The sequence below is a fragment of the Diabrotica undecimpunctata genome, chromosome 1, assembly GCF_040954645.1.
Source record: "Diabrotica undecimpunctata isolate CICGRU chromosome 1, icDiaUnde3, whole genome shotgun sequence".
NCBI lineage: Eukaryota > Metazoa > Arthropoda > Insecta > Coleoptera > Chrysomelidae > Diabrotica > Diabrotica undecimpunctata.
The window spans coordinates 85,435,283-85,455,043 of NC_092803.1; the positions used below are offsets into that span (position 1 = coordinate 85,435,283).

Below are 19,761 nucleotides of genomic sequence, written 5' to 3' on the forward strand. Positions count from 1 at the left end.
AAAGGCTAAGATATCTTTAAAAGCAAAACTAATGCTAAATGCCATCATTATTAAGCAACAAGAAATGATACTATAAACAAATCCTATATAAATCTTAAACAAATATTCAAAACTTAAACTTAAATCAAAATTAAACTAGAATGCTGGTTTTGTCGAAGTTATATTGACAAAAGCCGAACAAAACAAAATAATTCTAAATTAAAGAAAAAGTTGGCCATCTAATCTTCATCTATCGGCAAGGGGCAGATTCGGACAAGAGACCGTTTCAAGGTTTCGGTGGTCGTACGCACGGTAGCCACTGAGCTACACCGTCTTTACCCTCCTACAAGTCAACAAGGCGCGCGAGAGGCCACTTATGCGGAGCCAAATTATCATTAAGGCACCTATATTAGGTACAAAGCCAGAATCTAACCATTTGGACTTTTGTTGCAAGGTATACAGAGATCGTTATTCGTTATACTTATTTTTTGAGAAAAGCCCTTTATTCGTTTAAATTAATAAACTTGTGACTGATTCAAGTATTAAATGTAATTCCTATTGTTAAATGAAACTTAGGTATTTAAACAATTTTCTTGGTACGAAACAGTACTAGTAATAAATAAAACCTTAACTAAATATTCATTTCCATAAAATATAAAAAAATATGTTCAAATAATAACTAACATACATAATCTAATCTGAGCCATCTATGTCATCTTTAGATTCATCAGAGGTATCTTATAGATCCACAACTACTGGTTCCATGGTAATTTCAATGAAGTTATCAAGGTTCCTCATATTCTGCTCTTCTTTCACTAGAAGCGAAATACATTTTATTCACGACTGTAAGATCACATATTAGGCAGATTTTTTACAAAATTGAATTTGAAAGTAACATTGTTCCTTGCTACTTCATTATTATTTGAGCCCACATAAGTTCTATCGGGTTTAACTCACAATGGTATGGTGGCAATCGAACTACAATTACGCCTCGTTCTCGCGTCATTTCATATACTATATATTTATTTTAATGACACCGTGCTAAGTTTAGTAACTCAATTTTCAAAATTGGTTCATCGAATTTAATGTTTTTTAGTAAGCCAATCAGCAATCTTGGCTTTTTTCCATTTAGTGGTTGATAACTGTTCTACACGCCGGCAGTGACATGGAGCGTTATCCATAACAGTAACAGATCCTGGTTCGATTTTTAACAGAATATCTGAAACCCATTTTTCATAATGATCTGCATCCATTTCCTTATGGTAATCTCCAGTCTTTTTAGAAACAAATGTATTTAAACCTACTTCAACAAATCCTGAATCGCTACCAATATGGTTAATAATAAGGGGTTTTCCCTTTCCAAATGGGGCTTTTAAACCTGTTGACAAACCAGTTAGGAAACCTTGTCGTTTGCTTTTCAGATTTAAATCCTGCCATATTTTTCATTTAATCATTTAACCATATTTGTCCTTTATTTCACCATATTTCATCTGTATACGTTTTTTCCATCTCTTCGAAATTCTGTTTGTTTCAGGTACTTTCTGCGCCATAAAATAATTTCTTATTTTTCAATAGGGGTACTATCCCTCTTCCTCTTAAAATACCTTTAAAGTTCATTTCACGTAAAGTACGTAACAAAACACGTCTTGATATTTTGGAAATATTTTCATTAGATTGCAGAGAAGAAGCAAAGTTTTGAGTAGCCCTGCATTTTCCTGTAGCATAATTTATTATAAACTGTCAGTCCTCATACCGAAATGGGTTATACTGCAGATGAAAAAGTAGATATATTCTCAATTTATGTAAAAAATAATAAAAACAAGCAAGCGGCAAGAAGAGAATATAGGCTGATTTATCCAGATCGACAGACTCCTTCTGCAAATACATTTTTATATAATGATCGTCATGTCATAAATGAAAAAATGTTTGAACGGAAGAAACGTACTATCGTAGGAAATGATGATGAAGATCTTAATACTTTGCTTTACTTTGAAGGTAAAAATTAAATACTTAAATAATAGATTAAATCCATAATAACATTTTTATTTTAGAAAATTCCGAAACTAGTCTAAACAATGCTACTAATGCATTAGAGAAAAGCTGTGCGACGATACATAGAGTTTTAAAAAAGCGCAACTATAAGCCATACAAAATATTACCGGTACAAGAACTTACCGATGTTCATAAGAGAAAGCGTTTACAGTTCTGTCAAGACATGCTTACAAATTTGAACAATGATCCTAATTATTTTTATAACATTTTATGGACAGATGAATAAAATTTTTCAACTTTAGGCATTTTTAGAAAAATTAAGCAAATAAAAAAGTCAGGAAAGTCAATAAATGTGTGGTGCGGAATATTTCAAAACAAAATAGTTGGACCATTGTTTTATGATAATAAATTAACTGGGGAATCATATTTGGACACAGATATTACAGAAGTGGATGAGTTATTAAATCAAAATTATACACAAAATCAATTAAATAGTATGATATGGCAACAAGATGGAGCATCGCCACATAATGTCGTAGCCGTTCAAGAACATTTAAATAATCAATTTAATGTGTGGATCGGCAATAAGGGTACCATTACATGGCCACCAAATAGTCCCGACTTAACACCATGTGATAGCTTTTTATGGGGATTTTTAAAAGAAAAAGTGTATTTTGATTCAAATACAAATATTAACACTATCACGGCAAAAGTTCGCGCGGAAATTGAAAATTTAAATGGTCATAATAACACTATCTAACGCATTAGAAACTTTGAAACGAAGGTATTACTTGTGCATAATAACTAACAATGGAGGGCACTTTGAGCATCTATTTTAATCTTAAATGTAGTATTGTATCTTAAATGTAGTATTGTAAGTCATTAATTTTGTTGACTTTCTAAATATATTTTTTTCTTATCTTAGTATAGTTGTAACGAAATTATTTTGCCTACCTCAGGGTAAGAAAATTGGGGACTGAAACTATTGGGGCGAAGATAGGGCAAGCAAAACAAATCGATAGGTATGCGAACGGCACTCAGGGGGTTGTTGGAGAGCTGGGGTCGTGGATAAGTGAACGACAAGGGGTCGGATTGGGGTATCTACACAAAAAAATGAAACAAAGGGGTTACTTACATAAATCTCCTGGACACTTGGGCAAATAGGGACAACAAGAAAAAGAACTTCTAGCTATTTGAAAGGAAAGGACGCCGCTTCGAAAAATCCTAAACTTGCTGGATTTAGGAAAAATATCCCTAAAATAAAAAACACATAAAAGGGTTAGGAGATGATTCTAAAATAAAGCAAACAAAGTAGTTCAGAGAAATGGAATAAACATTTATTTCTGTCTCAAACAGTTATCAAAAATACAAATGGCACCAAAAATTATACTATATGAATAGTTGTAAAATACAGAATAAAAAAACTTACATGTGTCCGTTTACAAACTCCAGGTGTTGGAGATACTACAAAAACTTACAAATGTTACCGCACAGAGATTAACCCTTTTTTTAAAACAAACAAAACAAATAAATATCGAAAAGAATAAAGCTAGCTGTCATATGTTAACATTAAATTAAAAAAAAAACAATTAAAATGACAGCTAAGTTAAACCATAAAATTTACAATTTATTAATTATTACAAATCCTTTTAAATTTTAATGAAAGCAACTATTGTTTTAGCAAAAAAATGTTTGTCTTTACTTTAAAATTAATATGTTAAATGTTACCTTGATTCACTAACTTTGACACTTAACTTTGGAAAACTTGCTATCTCTGGGATTGGAGCTGCAAGGACAAAACTCTCAACTTGAACAAAAGGAAACCATTTCCATACGCAGGTACGAAGATCTAAGACGTAAATGGGACTGGATCAAGCAGGCAAACGAAAACAAATCTGGTGGGACATCCTATACAATCATTTTATAAAAAAATTTTTCAGATCCGGTGTACTGCACAAATCTTATGGTGATTACTCTGTTCTAAACTTCCAATTTGCAAAGAGTATTATCACCTTAACCGGTCTTAAAACATTACACAAAAAAAAAATGAATCGACTCCTGATTCAAAATTGCCCAAACATCTCTTCTGTCTCAGATCTCTTGCTTGACTCCCATGCGTTAGATTTTACCAATTCAACCAAAATAAATTTCCCTTCACGTCTCCAGCCAGTTTGTCAACAAACTTAAAACATAATACCCTAGACACTCGTTTGTGGACAACCTTGACAATCGACTCCCGATTCAAAATTGCCCAAACATCTCTTCTGTCTCAGATCTCTTGCTTGACTCCCATGCGTTAGATTTTACCAATGCAACCAAAATAAATTTCCCTTCACGTCTCCAGCCAGTTTGTCAACAAACTTAAAACATAATACCCTAGACACTCGTTTGTCGACAACCTTGAAATATTCCCTGTTTTACTACGTCTTAGAAAAACCGTATACCTGACTTGCAATATTATATTAGGGGACTCGAATGTAAACAAATCGTTTTCAACGAAAAAAACCAATCTTTTAAATTCGTCGAAATAACACATAACAAGTATTATATTGATTTTAGTTTTAACCGGAATAATCTTCTACCTGAGAATGCAACAGAGACAAACACATCTATATTTTGAAACAACTGAATACAAAACTTAAAACAGAATTTTTACTATTATATAGATACTAAATATTAACAAATTTAAAACGCTACATAGTATAGTAGTACCATAAGCCATTATAGAACAAAACTAATGCTACACTATGTTATATATTTGTAATCAGGAAATGCAGGGCTACTCAAAACTGTAAAAAAATACAGGGTGCCCATTTGAAATATTGAAGATGCATTTTATTGGGCACTCCCTGTATACAAAATTTAGTCTGTTGCTACACTGTTGGTCGGTACAGATAAAATAATACAACTTTTATTTGAAACTTTTTTTTGTATTCCCGAAATTAAGTAAATAAGTGGGGGGTCAAAATATAATGAGAAACCCTGTACATGACATGTCTTTTCGCACGAAATTAGCACATTTTGATTTTGTATTAGGTATTTCTTATCTTGAGTTTTGTCTACGAATTGGTTGTTTGTAATTTGAATGTGTATTATAATTGTTGAGACTCTGTGCTATTGCTATAAAATTGTTGTTGCTTAGCTCTGTGTGAGTGAAAAATATTTCACTCACTTGTAACCTAATATGCCTAATTATAGAAATAACTATTCTTAAATTATAATGTGTTAAATAAATAAATAAATTAATTTGCTGTTAAAATAAAATGCTATTTTCACTTCTACTTAAGTTTCCTTCTTCATTAAGGAAGGGCGGCTATAACTACAGCAAATTGCTTTATCTTGAGCTGTTCTTAGTATCGAATGTGTGTTCATGCCTGTCCAGACTCTTGCATTCTTCAGCCAGGAGCATTTTCTTCTTCCTGGACCTCTTTTTCCTTCTACTTTCCCCTTCATTACGAGTCGTAAAAAGCTATATTTTTCTCCTTTGTAAATAATGTCCTAAATAACTCGTTTTTCTGTTGTTTACAATATTTACGAGTTCTCTCTCAGTCCTCATTCTTCTCAGCACCTAGTTGTTGGTCACATGCTCTGTCCACGAAATCTTCAGCATCCTTCGAAAAACACCCATTTCAAAGGCTTCTATATGCCTCATACTTGTAATTCCGAGAGTCCATGTTTCCAATCCGTATAGCAATAAGGAATAAATGAATGTTTTTACATTCATTTATTCAATACGATTATTGAATAAATATTCAATATTCAATATTTATTCGATACAAATTAATATCGGATATCCAATGATAAGATGAGTTTATTAGGAATGTTTAATACATTCATTAATGTTACACTTACATTGAGTTATTGCATTTAAATTATTTAACTTTGGTTTATACTTATTTATCCTTAATATTGTTCTGAAGCTATTTTCTTGTGGCATGTTAAAGTAATTTGATTTAAATGGGAATAAGTTAATAATTTACTAATGTTTGTATTTTGAGAACGATTTCCGAAGTAGAAATTGAAACGTCAATAAACGTACATTAACCTTTAATTGTGGCTTATTCCCATTTAAATAAAATTATTTATCCGTGGTTTGTTCTTGATTTTGTATCCATAGGATAGATAGGAATTGTCTTTAAAATACCTAGTTTAAATTTACAGTCCTTGATTTTTCAGTATTTATATTTTAATAACTTTCCTTTGATTTAATAGTCTTGTACACTTGATTTTATTGTCATAGAGTATGTGGCTTTAATTTTTTTTTGTTTAATACCCCTTAATGTTGAACCCATCTTTGCACCCCTAGGTAAATGTGCCTCATGTAAGGGAAAATGGTTCCCTTACATGAGGCACAAATTATCATATCAATCGTAAAGGTTCAAAAATCCGACAAAAATTTCTGGATCCGCCACTGTACTACTTGGCCTTGATGCAAAATATGATAAAGAATATTAAAGGGTAGTAAAACACCCTGTATCTTATAAAGGAGCAAATTGTGTCTAAGGATTTGAGTTAAACAGTCATATTTTCACATCAAGCGTGCAGTTAAGATAAACAGGGTGGTGAATCGTCAAATGGGCCATAGGAAACCCAGTGGAAAATTCTAAATTGTTGAATTCCTGCTTCCCTAATTATTTTACACCAAAAGTCAAGAAAAACTATTTGTAGAGAACTGAAATATGTATCGAAAACAAGTGTTAAAATTGTTCTACGAATTAAACGTATTCCAAAATTTTGCAAGAATATAATACATTTTTCAGGCCACCCCTTAAAGTCAGGCCACACTCTGTGCAAGAATGTGTATGACATGTTGCGTTTGGTCATATTGATGTTTCTGATATTTGATAATATTTGAATTGCCAAAATTTTTATTTTGTGATTTATTGTTTAAAAAACAATAAAATTGATTAAAAATGTATTCAGTTGAGGAGAAAGTAGCAATAATAAAAAATTTTTATTCAGGCAATGGTGCGCGAATTGTCAGTTTTTTATTTAGCCTAAGATATCGCAGTAAACCAATTCCAAGTCATTCATTGTACAAACAATATTGCTGAGGTACCAAGAAACTTAGAAAATCAAAATGAAATAAACGTATTAACAGCAGTTGTAGAAAATCATAAAATAAGTTCTCGGACCATTGCAGACCTGTTTAATATTCATAATTCCACAGTCTTAAAAATTTTGAAAATGAATAATTTCCGTTCATATAAATTTCAATGTCTTCAAGAACTAAGAGAAGGAGATGTTGAGTGACGAGCGGAATTTTGTTATGAAATTTTAGAGAGGGGTAATGCAGACAGACAATTAAAAAAAACATTTTGTTTAGTGATGAATGTACATTTACATTAAATAATGAACCAAATGTTCAAAATTATAGGATTTGGTCGACAGGAAAGCCTGAGGATATTATTGAAAGCCATACCCAATATCGTCGAAAAATAAATGTCTGGTTAGGAATATTTGAACACAATATTATTGGACCATTTTTCTATGAGGAAAATTTAAATTCAAAAAAGTTTTTAGCCTTGCTATAAGAAGAGATTTTACCCAGACTTGCACAAATAGCTCCAAATAAAGAAGAAATTTGGTTTCAAATGGATGGATGCCCTGCGCACAATAACTGGGTGGTTAAGGAATTCTTTAAAAACAGCTTTAAGAATTGTTTGATTGGACCTGACTGTAACATTAAGTGACACCCGAGATCGGGAGATCTAGCTCCAAACGATTATTTTATCTGGGGGCATCTAAAATCGAAAATTAATTCTGACCAAAAATTTACAGATATAGAAGCATTGAAATTAAAAATGCAAATTATTGAAGAGTGTACAAAAATAACGCCACATGTTCTGGCTAATGTTAGACGAGAATTTTACAATCGATTGGTATACTGCTTAGTACAAAATGACTTATTGTTTGAACAATTGTTATAGTTTTATGTTTAGAAATTATCATAAATTATTTTTAGGAAGGATCACAGTAAAACTATATTGAAATTCTTTGAATTGCTGTATAACCTGAAATTGAATTTTAGTGTATTATAATATCTTACATTAAATAAATATCTGACAGTGCTCGCACTATTGCCTGAATATAACATTATCGCGATTTTTCGTGAACTGAGTACATTTCATCAACTTTATTGCTTTGTAAACAATATAATTTATTGCTTACAAAATACTATTTATTGTTAACTAGTAGTAGTACTATTTGCGAAAATTTGTTGTTTATAATTTAATCATAAAATAAAAATATTGACAATTCAAAATTCAAATATTGTCAAATATCAGAAACATCAATATGATCAAACGTAACATGTCATACACATTCTTGTACCGTCTGTGGCCTGAAAAATATATTATATTTTTGCAAAAATTTGGAGTACGCTTAATTCGTAGAACAATTTTAACACCTGTTTTTATTGCAGATTTCACTCCTCTATAAAAAGTTTCTTATAACTTTTGATGTAAAATAATTAGGGAAGCAGGAATTCAACAATTTAGAATTTCCCATTGAGTTTCCTATGGCCCGTTTGGCGATTCACCACCCGGTAGACACATTTTAATGAAACAACCAGTAATATTCTTTCAATTTCATAAACTCATATTCATGTAAAATAAATTTTGTGTTACTATACATGCATGTCATACACCTCTGATTCATTACATAAACTTCTGTGGCATTTCCACATTCTGTAACTTCCTTTTTTTTATAATTAAGACATTGATAACAAAACGATTCTTTTTTTATTATAGTTCATAGTTTCACACACTTCTATTTATATATTTAAGAATTTTTCATGGTTGTTTCAAGGTCATGATTCATTGCAGTTAATATTTATTGTTTTGGTCTCTGTAACCATTCTAACTATTATACTTAATTATTTTTTATGAAGGTTATCTTAGTAAATGGGATTGCATTATTATTTTAATTAAAATTAGTTTTTGTTGAAAGAATTTATGGCTAGAGTATTTTAGTAATAATTGTTTTTAAGTAATAAAGTTGACATGGGTGTATAGAAAAGTATGAAAAGTCGAATCTACATGTACTAAGCTGTTAAACAATTTATATATCACATTTACCAGAACAACATGTTATCGCAAAAAGTACAATGTTACAGACAGAACTTTTTAAGTTTCACAAAATCATAGTTTCACAAAATCATATACTGGTAATGAATAAATTAATTTGCTTGAAGTTGTCATTGGTGTAGGTATAGTTTAACTATTAACTTTGAATACAATCCGACATTTTACCTAGATATATCATTATATTTATAGAATTAAGACATGAAAAAAAAAGGAAAATTATATCACATCCTTTCTGAAACTATAGAAAGTAATGCAATAAATTAAATTTTATTATTATAAATGATAACATTTTCTGGTTTTAGGTATAATAACGTATATAAATAAAACACATTGTTCTTATTCTTATATTTATTGGAAGTTAATCTTTAAAAATCAATTGTGATAAGGATCATTCATAAATATACTTTGAACACCAGGAGCCAAAAGAAATTATGAATATTAACATTAAGTAATAGTATTATGAGTATTAGTAATTAAACAATTAGTCACTTGACAAAACAGTTTTGAATGATAAGTTTAGTTGTACAGTGGTATCTCGACATACGAGTGTAATTCGTTCCGTATAAGCTCGTATGTCAAAGCAATTTTCTCCATTGAAATTAACTGAAATGTCATTAATCCGTTCCAGTTTCCCAAAAAAGTACGTTAGTTGTTTTTGTTAAGTGTTTTTAAATAAGAAAAATCTATTTAAAAGAAGAAACATTTATTTATAAGTAACAAAAATACATACATATTCTGTAATCGCATAAGAAAAAGTGAAGTGCTTACGGAAGCGCTTAATTTTCGTGAGTGGTCTTCGCTTTTTTCGTCACACTTTGCTCATTTTCATCTACAGATCGTTTAAAAAAACTGTCCAAGGAGATTTGTTTCTTCCTCCCTTTCAGAATATTGCGGAAATGTGTTAGGCAAGTTTCGTTGAACAACACCGATGCACGACCAGTTGGAAATTTTTCGGGGTATTTTTATCCACGAACTCTGCAACTTTCTCCCACATTCCCAGGATCTCCTTTATATCTCTTGTAGAGACAACTTCTTCCAATTCTGGCTCCTCTTCAAAACTAACAAACAAACTTTCTAACACAATCCCAGTAGTTGGAGAGTTAAAAAAAATGGCCTTCCACATGGAAGTGTTTTAGCACCAATGCTCTTCAATATATACACAAACGACCAACCTACGCAGATCGAAACCAAAATAGATTTGAAGAAGTGGAGAAGAAACTCGAAACTGCCTTAAAAACAATGATAGCGTACTACCTGCAGAATTCCCTGAGACCCAATCCCTCTAAAACCCAAGTTTGCGCTTTCCACCTTCGCGCAAAGGAAGCCAAGCGAAAACTCCAAATTGTGTGGAATGGTAAAACATTAGAACACACAAACCAACCTTTATATCTTGGAGTAACTCTGGACCGGTCCCTCACCTACAGACAACATTGCATAAAAACGAGAGGGAAAGTAACAACTAGGAACAGCATACTCATAAAGCTAACGGGAAGTAAATGGGGCGCACGTCCTGGCGTTTTAAGAACAACGGCACAGATACTGTGTTTCTCAACTGCTGAATATGCGTGCCCCGTTTGGGGCAGATCTGCCCACACCAAACAAGTTGATACTGCGCTAAATGAGACATGCAGGATAGTAACGGGGTGCATGAAACCAACGCCACGCTCAAATCTATATAAATCAGCAAGTTTTGCAGAACCCTCAACACACAGAGGCGTTGCAGAGCACATAGAGAAAATTAAACAGATCGCGGACGAGCGGCATGCCCTATACAAAGCTCGAACACCACGAAAGCGACTAAAATCTAGGAAAAGCTTCCTTGGATCAGTGCAGGATGAGCCGCCTGAGTATTTTCCTCTTCCCCAGGTTCAGTGGACCGGCCAGTCCCTAGACTTTAAAACGTGGAAAACTATGAATCGGATAAGAACGAGTGTCGCTCCAGTAAAATCAAACATGGCAAAATGGGGAAAAATCGACCAAGATGATGTGAATTGTGACTGTGGAGAAACGCAGAATATGGAACATCTTACATGCAGAAACTGTCCTCATCGATGTACCCTCGAAGATTTGTGGCTCGCCAACAAAGATGGAACCGACGTAGCCCGATACTGGGCCAAAATTTTATGAATGTCCGGACACGATAAAGTAAAGTAAGTCCCACATTCTCAGGATCTCCTTTATATCTCTTGTAGAGACAACGTCTTCCAATTCTGGCTCCTCTTCAAAACTAATTTTTCGTTGAATCACCGTATACTGCTGCGAATGTAGTTCGTCTAACTCCTCGGTTGTCAGCTCCTGAAACTGTTCCTCGACAAGTTCGTTCACATCTCTTTCATCCACCTCCAGACCCATGGTTTTTTCAAGAGAAACAATCTCATCTACCACTGACACTTCGGGTTCCAGTCCTTCGCAGGCCCTTTCATCTACAGCCTCAGGCCACAACTTCTTCCATGCAGAGATTAATGTCCTTGTTGTAACACTTGGCCAGGCCTGCCAATAATTCTTAGGCATACTACTATGTTAAAGTGCTCCTCCTTTCAGAACTCTGAAAGGGTAAGGTTTGTAATCCGCAAGGAAACTAAGTTCCTGTAGCTGGCTGTATAGCATGTATCACAAAAAATTTATTTAAAATCCTTTATAAAAGTTATATAATTAAAATACCCAATCGGGCTATATCACAAAACGTTTTCGGAATCTGTATTCCATCATCAGTGTTTCTAGGTGTACATGTTTTGAGCCACTAAATATTTGGGTAAAAATCCGTTAAAAATTATTTTAAATTTGGATTACATTATTCGATCTTATATGTTAAGATGTTAAAGTTATCAGTGGATTTGATAAGATGGCAACGTACGACTCTACATGAGGTTGGTGGTTCCTAGACAAAGTATCTACGAGGACTTGTTGCTATCAACGCTCTAAGCTTCTTTTTAATCAAATCCATTAGATCTGCTTTTTTTTCCTGTCAGCTAAACCAGGTTTCTGTGAATATGAATTGCATATGAATATTTAAAAGATATACCAGAGACATCATCCTTTCCCAACTTAACCTTAATTTCTGACAGTTTGACAGGATTTTTATCCCTATATTTTGTTTTCATTTGGTTAGATACGTTTTTCCAGTCATAAAAATCTTCGTAACACATTTTGTTGGCGTGAAAAGGAGTACTTTTCTTTATCTCAGCCTTTATGGCAGCTATCATAGGATCAGGGGTTATACATTGATCCTGATCTTAACTGTATTTTTTATCTCCTTTTCAATTTGGGAATGTGCCAGGTCTCCCTCTTTTGTGTATTATCCTGTCCTATCATTAAATGGCTTTTTGTAGAAAGGAACCAACCCCAAAATTGTATTCTTGAGTAAATTGATGTTCTGATGAGAAAACATGACTGGCCTTTTGGTTTTGCCAGTGCCATTAACCTAGCACAAACAAAAGATGGTAATAGAAAATTCAGTTCATATCAAACATAGTTTAAACTTAGAACATACATAGGTTTTAAAAATGCAATTGCAACATAATTATTAACAAATTAAAAAAATATTTACTAATATGAAAATTAATAGTATTATGTGGGTTGGTTCTTTTTAAAGATACTTTATTGCCTACAGCGAACAAAATATTAACAATAATTAAATATCTGACGATTCCATTTCAAAATCTGGCGCACCGCTGAAGCCATCTACATCGTCTATAATGTCTGTGCCGGTAATATTTGAATAAAAATTTTTGCAATCATTTGGAATCAAATAAATCGCGGATTTCATGTCTACTAGTTTTGGGTTTGATATTTGTTTTTCATTGAGACACATAGGTAGTAGTAGATCTTTAAATATTGTTGGTTTTGGCCCACTTGTTTTTTTCTAATATCTATTTCAGCATAATTTATTATTTGTTTTTCCAAAACATTCAGTAGATAGCATTCGCGTAACTTCTAAATCTATTTTTTGTCTGGCAGGTAAACTTGTTGATGTTTTAGTGCACATTCCACGTCTGAAAAATCAGAAGCATTTGGTAGGAAACTGTGGCCTGATACAATTAAACGCATGCGAATTTTTTTTAAAGGAGAATGTGACTGCAACACTGCTTTAAGAATTAATGTCAGTTTAATGTTGCGATTTTGACCGCCACAAGAACCCGACCATAAGATTAATTCAGTTATATTGTCAGATACATTTTCTTTAATATACTTTATTAAGCATGAACCAATTTCTTGGGCTCCGCGTCCTGCCTTGTTTTCCGTCCAAACGTAAAAATGACCTTTGTTGGTGGAACCAGAGTGAATGCCTAAATTTTACAACCAAATTTGTCTATTATAAAACAGAATCCCCGTTGCTAACTGTGGTAATGTTGTTGAACGGCACTTGGTGTAATTTTTTACATCCCCGCCAAACTGTATTTTCATATCACCGGTACTATGGATGAGTATTTCTCTTCTGTCTCCGAAATTTTCTTCATTTTTCTTTTCTGTGAACTGCTTTTCTATTTATTTGATTCTTTCTCCACTTCTTCCATGTCTTCTTGAATAGCGTTCTCCAACTTGATTTCCAAATTCTCTAATTCCTTTTTCTGATCATTTTTTATCTCCTTCATTTTTTTCTCCACTTCTTTCATCTATTGTACCATTTCTCTCTTTATCCACTCTACACATTCTTTAATTTCTTGTTCATAATTTTCCAAACCCTGTTCTATATTTCTGTTGTTTAGTTCTATTGCTTGTTTTGTTTCATGCATTTTTTATCAATTTCTTTGATTGCTTGTTTTGTTTCCTGTTGATTTTCTTTGATTGCTTACTTTGTTTTCTGTTAATTTTCTTTCATCCATTTTTTGTGCTTATAACTGCATAAGTTGTAAACATTTTTCTATTCCCGATTTCTTTTGACTTTCTGTCTCTATAACTGTTGTTTCTAACATGTCATCTTGTTCTAAATTTTCTTCTTGTTTTTTGTTTTCTTTGCTTTTGTCTTGTCACAGACATATCTTTTCTCGAAATAATATCCCCGCCAAATATGAAACTTTAAAAACACCCTACTTGTTGCAAATACGAAAAATTTTCTCTCACCCAATGTAATAAATTGTCAAATATTTTCACAAAAAAATGTTAAAATACAAATATCAGATCAAAAATAAAATAAATTATGAGAAATTGTACCTACAGAAAAATAATATGTCATAAAATTCAAATACTTTGACCATTCGATAAATAAATTTTCAATCATCTATTTTTCCATGCCTTTCCTTTCAAAACTGCAACCAGAAATACTTTTAAATGTCTTAACGTTGGGGGCCATGTTGTTATGATCTGCTTAAGTTTAAATTAAGTTAAATTTAATTGAATTAAATTAAATTCGATTGAATTTCTCAGGTTTTTTTACTACAAACAAAAATATTTTTCCTTCAATTCGTGGCTTGTAGTATTTTCTGGATTCTGGCTTTCTTTAGGATAGACAAGGAGAATAAATATTATATACACAATTTATGACCTTTAAAAAAACACCATTTATTTTAATACCATATACAAATATAAAAATAAAGATCGTGTGCAATTTATTATCTATTCCTCAGAACAAACGAAAACTTAATTATATATATATATATATATATATATATATATATATATATATATATATATATATATATATATATCCTTTTAAACCAAGTTATTTAATTTACTGTAAAAATTGTTCTAATTAACTTTCTTAAAAAACAAACAAAAATTTATTATGTGCCAATTATCCGATTTGTGAATTCAATTCTTTTTAATCAATTACTTTATGATATGGGTTTAAACAAAAACATGTATGGTACAAATACAACGCTTATTTCACAAATAATTTGACTGACTTTTTGATTTACTCTCTGTGATGTTTGCTGACGGACACTGATTTAGTCTCCGGATTGTGTTCCTGCAAAACTGTCCAATTCTCCAAACACGTGTGGCTTTGCTTCCTCCTTCCAAAACTGGTACACAAAACAGCACTCGTTCAGATTCTCTCCAAAATTACACCTCCGACTCGTTTCAAAATAATAATAATGGCACTATTTCAGCCAAATGGTTTCCCCGCCTCAACTGGTTATCTCGTACAAACTTTATATAAATTTTCTTTCTTTACTTAGAGTTAGGAGTCTCTTCGGACACAAGGAGTATGGGATTCTCGACCTGGTCTCGATTCGCCGTCAACTATTCTGCTATCACCAACTTAACTCACAAACAACAACTTATACTTATTTTTCACATACTGTTCTCAAACTGGACTTCTCGTTCTGGATGGTAAAAACACAATGATTGAAATCTCCTGGTTCAATTTTCAAATCGACTGTTCTATTCTCCTACCCTCGTTCTTCCTAGCCAATCATACACAATCATTCTTTCTACAAGATTTTAAATTTACTAAATTTTCTAAATAATCCCGAAATGTTTTGCCTATACAAATTGTTCTTAGAAACTATTCACTATTGAAGTCCACTGTTCTCCGAAAACACTTCTTAATTGTAAATCATTATATTTACAAATTACTATTACAAATTACTGTTATAATACAGTATTGAATATTTACGATCTGATGGTATTTTGCATACAAAAATTTATTTTAATTTTGATCTATAATATGATTATAACAATGTCGGATTTTTCTTGTAACACAATGGTTATATCCTAGTATATTACTTTTTTTTGTTTCAAATAATATTGCAACTCTGAGACTATCATAAGCAAAATGCACGTATTCCATAATACATCTCAACATAAAGAAACCTACCTTCACTTCGGCTTACAGGAAGTAACTAAAAATTGGCGGTTTTGTTCATATTTGCTTGCTCAAATACAAAAATATAAATAAGGCGCTAGTATCTTTTCTGTATTGTAGATAGTATAATCTATGGGAGCTTTTGTGGTATAAAAAAAACTCAACATAGTATTATTTAAATAAAAGCGGCTTTCGTTTTTTATGATTATTTGAGGCAGTGGCGGTACGTGGCTTTAGAGACAAGGTCGGCAAGGTTTTTTGTCTCCTCAGATAGATATTCCGTCTAATAAAAAGACTTCAATCATCATAGGAGATTTTTTGTTTTTTTTTGCTTTTTTGTTTTTTTCCTATAAATTTAGAACCTAAACATGTTTATAAATTAACTCTAGTCTACGTTGTTTGGAAGTAGCAAAATGGTTTATAACGTCATCTTAAAATTTATTAGTTTTGGAGAGGTTTTAAAAGTTTTTTTTCTATTGACATTTGAGACAAGCTTGACATTCTCTCTTGTTTCATGGTGTTTCGACAATACGTTTTGATCCTTTTGAGACAAGAGAAATCTCGTTCATTTGCGGCAGACGTTGGTGGTAATGAGAGAGTTAATGAAAATAATTTATTAAGTTCGGTAAGAGTTTGTTGTAATGAATTGCAGTATATAGAATTATACATATCTTATAACTTATCCGATCTTCCGAAAATATTTGGATCAGCATACAAAACTTTTTAATTCATTTTCTAATTTTATTTGATCAAAGAATGATCGGTAATTTTTAATTAACCTGTCGAATAAATATCTTGGAAATTCTTGGGCGTAACATTTGAATCGTCGTCAAAGAGGTCCAGCAAATCTTCAAAATTCGAAAAACGAGTGTCTATTTGCATAATAATAGTATCCAAAATTTCAAAATATACTCGTTCCTCGAGGTCTGTGTCATGCCTTTGTCTTTTTTGGGGGGTTTGGAAATATAGCAAGTCCAAAATGTCACTGCGTGTATACTGGAAATTACTATCATTACAAAACTCCGAAATTTTGCACCAGTTTTGTTATTCTATTTTTGGAATGAATACTGTCAGTTGACCGATTTTGAACAACATTGAATATCAAATCGGTTTGGGTAAACACTTTCTTAAAAATATTTAAAAGTATGTTAAAAGAATAATCATTTAATAAAGTTTTCAAACCGATTGCTTCATAAATCGAGATATCACTTTCAAAATCGTCGCATTCAATAATAAAATCAAAAACTTCCAAAAGATGTTCACGAAAATCTGTTACAGTAAAAACTATCCGAGGTTTAAAATTCCATCGCGTCTGACAAACTGTTGGGATTTTTTTCGAAACAAATTGTTCTACAACATTTGTCCGTTTAGGCGAGCTTGAAAAAAATGAAGCAAATCCGCTTAAAGTGACAAAAAAAAAGACGACATTCTTTAATTTTTTACACGTATTCTGCAAAACTAAATTCATTCTATGCGCATGAGAGTGAGTAAATAAAGCTTGCGGTGCAATAATTTTATCTTTTGCCTGGAGACCATTCAATTCACCAGACATCAGGGCAGAGCCGTCATAATTTTGCCCTACCAATTTATTGTTGATATCAAAAAATTTTGATCTGTCCTTTAAATCACCAAAAATATATTCTGCCTTATGGCTTTCACTCACGTCAGTAAAACCTAAAAACCTCTCATAAATATTACCACGTAACGCGTATCTAACAACAATTGTTAAAGGTGAATGATGTGATATATCGGTAGTTTCAACTATTCCTAGTGAAAAGCAAATGGTTTCCTGAATCTCAGATTCAATAACGTTACTCAAAATGTAACTAATTGATTCTAATAATTCATTCTGGATTGTTTTAGATACACCGCTAAATGTCTTCGAATCAGAAAGTAAATTAGAAAGTTCCAAATCGTATTTCTTAAACATTTTTATTAGTTCTGTATAATTACCTTGATTAACCGAATGCTCCGATTCATCGTGTCCCCTAAATGATAATTCCTGACAACTTAAAAAAATTACAATATCATTTAAACGACGTACAACTGCGTGATTATTTTTTACAATTTCGTTATGTTTAATAGCATTTTCACGTTGGGCATTATCTAATGAAACATAGATATTTTGTTTTCAAATAAATCTAATTTAATCTGACTGCGATCTTTCGAAATATCATGTTTCTGTAAAGCCCTAAATCATTCCTTTAAATTTTCGTAACCAGATTCATACCACGGGTTTTTATGTTTGCCCTTAAATAAAATAAAATGCAAGGCCAACAGAAAAGTTTGTTTTTTATTTCACAGGCCATGAGTACTTGCTGTACCAATTATCTGAAAATGATCTATTACTTCCCTTACCCCTCGCACTAATATTTATAAGCCAGGACTTGGCAAAGAACGCCCTTTATTTTTAATAACAATTTGTTCTTCGTATGGAATAGATGAAAATCCATTTTGCAAAATATAATTTACAATATCATATTTATCAATACTGACTGTTTCTCCCATAGCTTGTATTTTTTAGGTTAATTTACCTGAATTTGTTTAAACTTTAATTAAAAAAAAACTTCTAATATATTCAAAAAATCCTTTAACTATTTATGGCAGTGGTAACTTCTTCACAGTATTGCTTTAGATCTTTAGAAAATAAAAATAAATCAATACAAAACAAATCGATCGATATAATACCAGAAAAGCCAGTCCGTGCACTCACTATCACTTCACTACTTGAGTTCTTAAGTACTTATCCATCCCGAAATAACATTTCATCCCGCGCTCGCAAGGTACGTGAAACTTTGCGGCCAATCCAAATGAAGCATCGGCAAATTTAAATTTGCCGTACTTAGCAATTAAATGCGTATAGAGAGAAATGTATGTTTATTTGCTCATCGACTAATATTCCGTTAATTTTTACATGTAAATCGTCAAGCTTGGGATCGGCTTGCCGAAACCCCGAAACGTGTGTTTATAAGAATTCACACAGTCGGATGGATGACTCGGATTTGGATCATTAATTTGAAAAGTGTCTTACGCAGGGATCACTTAACGCTCAGATTGGTCGAATTCTTTTAAAAGCTAACAAGGAAACTAAGTTCCTGTAGCTGGCTGTATACCATGTATCACAAAAAATTTATTTAAAATCCTTTATAAAAGGTATATAATAAAAACACCCAATCGGGCTACATCACAATCACAAAACGTTTTCAGAATCTATATTCCATCATCAGTGTGTCTAGGTGTACATGATTTCAGCCACTAAATATTTGGGTAAAAACCCGTTAAATCTTATTAATTTAAATTTAGGTTACATTATTCCATCGTACATGTTATAATGTTAAAGTTACAAGTAGAATTGATGACATGGCAACGTAAGACTCTACATAAGGTTGCTGGTCCTGAGACAAAGTGTCTACGATCAACAAGTGCTTGTAGACACTTGGTCTCAGGACCAGCAACCTCATGTAGAGTCTTACGTTGCCATGTCATCAATTTCATTTGTAACCTTAACATCATAACATATACGATGGAATAATGTAACCTAAATTTAAGTTAATAACATTTAACGGGTTTTTACCAAAATATTGAGTGGCTCAAAACATGTACACCTAGACACACTGATGATGGAATATAGATTCCGAAAACGTTTTGTGATTTTGATGTAGCTCGATTAGGGGTTTTAATTATATACCTTTTATAAAGGATTTTAAATAATTTTTTTCTTTTAAAAACGATGAATAAAATTTATTAATCTGGTCGAATTGGTCGAATTCTTTTAAACTATGAATAAAATTTAGTCTTTATTATAAAACAGATAATTTTTTTATTTCACAGAAATAAATGACATCAACTTATTACCTGCCACAATTAATTATCGAAATACTGATTAAATTAAGTATTAAAAAAAATCTATAATATCTATAAATGTGTGGGTCGGCACTGCCGACCCTGACCGGCCGC

General features: G+C 32.0%; 1 protein-coding gene across 1 annotated transcript in view; it reads left to right on the forward strand.

Moving 5' to 3' along the window:
* drk (growth factor receptor-bound protein 2 drk) overlaps window positions 1–19,761 on the forward strand; it is a 76,028-nt gene that overhangs the window by 39,252 nt on the left and 17,015 nt on the right. The gene's annotated exons all lie outside the window — the stretch shown is intronic.